The following is a 1,523-nucleotide window of genomic DNA, read 5'->3' on the forward strand; positions in this document are numbered from 1 at the left end:
AAGCCACAAGGCTCCAAAAGGTGACTGGTCCAGATGCTCTAGCTTTCCCCTGCTGAGGCCAAGGCTCTTTCTCAGCTCATGTCACCACCCTCTGTCCTGCAGAGGTTGGGCTTATCGCAGGTGTTACTCAAAACTGGGCCAGCTAGTAAGTGTAGGGAGGACTAATGACCCACCAGAGTTTGGCAGAAAGCAGCACATTTGTTATATTGATAGCTAAGCTCAAAAGAAGAAGGGAGGGGGGTGTCACACGCACACTCGCATACTCACGCTCCCAGGACTGGCAAAGCACTGGGGCTGTCAGGATTCTGCCAGGTAAGTGTCCCCCAGCGTCACGATGGACGGTGCTTTGAAGGTAAGTCTTCCCGAGGCACAATGGAATGCAACGCAGAGAACCACTGGCCAGGCGGTCGGGGCGAAGGACATTCACTGGAGGTACAAGCTTGTGAGTGACTCCTGAGCACAGGGCCCCTTCCTCTTTTAAGGACCTGCTCCTCATGGCCTGCGACTGGAGATGACTTGGCTGCATCTGGTGGGTCACACTCCACCTTGGGCAGTGTCCATGCTCTGGGTGTGTGATCGCTGCCTAATTAGAGTCCCAGACACCTTGTCTACCTGGGAGATCTTCTGCTCTTCAGCCAGTCCATTCATCCCACAAGCATTGCAGGAGGGAGGGGGAGGGGGAAAGCCACTTCACAGGCATTCAGAGGGGGAGAAGAGACAAAAGGAGGTGGGGGGAGGAAGTATAACAGACCTATTGAGCATAGAAATCACTGCTGCTCCTACAAGAGCAGGGACAGGCCAGTAGGAGCTGGGAAAAGGAAGCCATCATGTTTCTGCCTGGTTTCAAACCAAGGACTTTTTGCGTATTAGGCAAATGTGATAACCCCTACACTACAGAAACTCTGTCACAGGGCTCTGCCCCTCCCTTCATAAGAACATAAGAATGGCCAGACTGGGTAAGACCAAAGGTCCATCCAACCCCATATCCTATCTGCCAACAGTGGCCAATGCCAGGTGCCCCAGAGGGACTGAACCTAACAGGCAATGATCAAGTGATCTCTCTCCTGCCATCCATCTCCACCCTCTGACAAACAGAGGCTAGGGACACCATTCCTTACCCATCCTGGCTAACAGCCATTCATGGACTTATCCTCCATTAATTTATCTGCAAAAAGAACAAGGAGAATATGTGGCACCTTAGAGACTAACAAATTTATTTGAGCATAAGCTTTTGTGGGCTACAGCCCACTTCATCGGATGCATGCAGTTAAAAATACAGTAGGAAGATATATATACACACAGAGAACATGAAAAAATGGGTGTTGCCATACACACTATAACGAGAGCGATCAGTTAACGTGAGCTGTTATGAGCAGGAGAAAAAAACCTGATGTTGGGAGGGGAACAGGAGAAAGGACAAAAGAAGCAAGAGATGAAGAGAAAGGAGGGAGGGAGGGATGGAGGAAAAGGGGAAACAAAAATGACAAACCCCAATGTCTCCAGTGATTCTAAGGGACAAAATC

At 50.1% G+C, this 1,523-nt stretch overlaps 1 non-coding gene across 1 annotated transcript; it reads right to left on the reverse strand.

Moving 5' to 3' along the window:
- Positions 1–828: 828 nt before the first annotated feature.
- Positions 829–901, reverse strand: TRNAI-AAU. The gene has a single exon. It is a non-coding gene; the product is annotated as a tRNA-Ile (tRNA).
- Between the last annotated feature and the right edge of the window lie 622 nt (positions 902–1,523).

Source organism: Mauremys mutica, chromosome 26 (assembly GCF_020497125.1).
Source record: "Mauremys mutica isolate MM-2020 ecotype Southern chromosome 26, ASM2049712v1, whole genome shotgun sequence".
In the NCBI taxonomy this organism is placed as follows: domain Eukaryota; kingdom Metazoa; phylum Chordata; order Testudines; family Geoemydidae; genus Mauremys; species Mauremys mutica.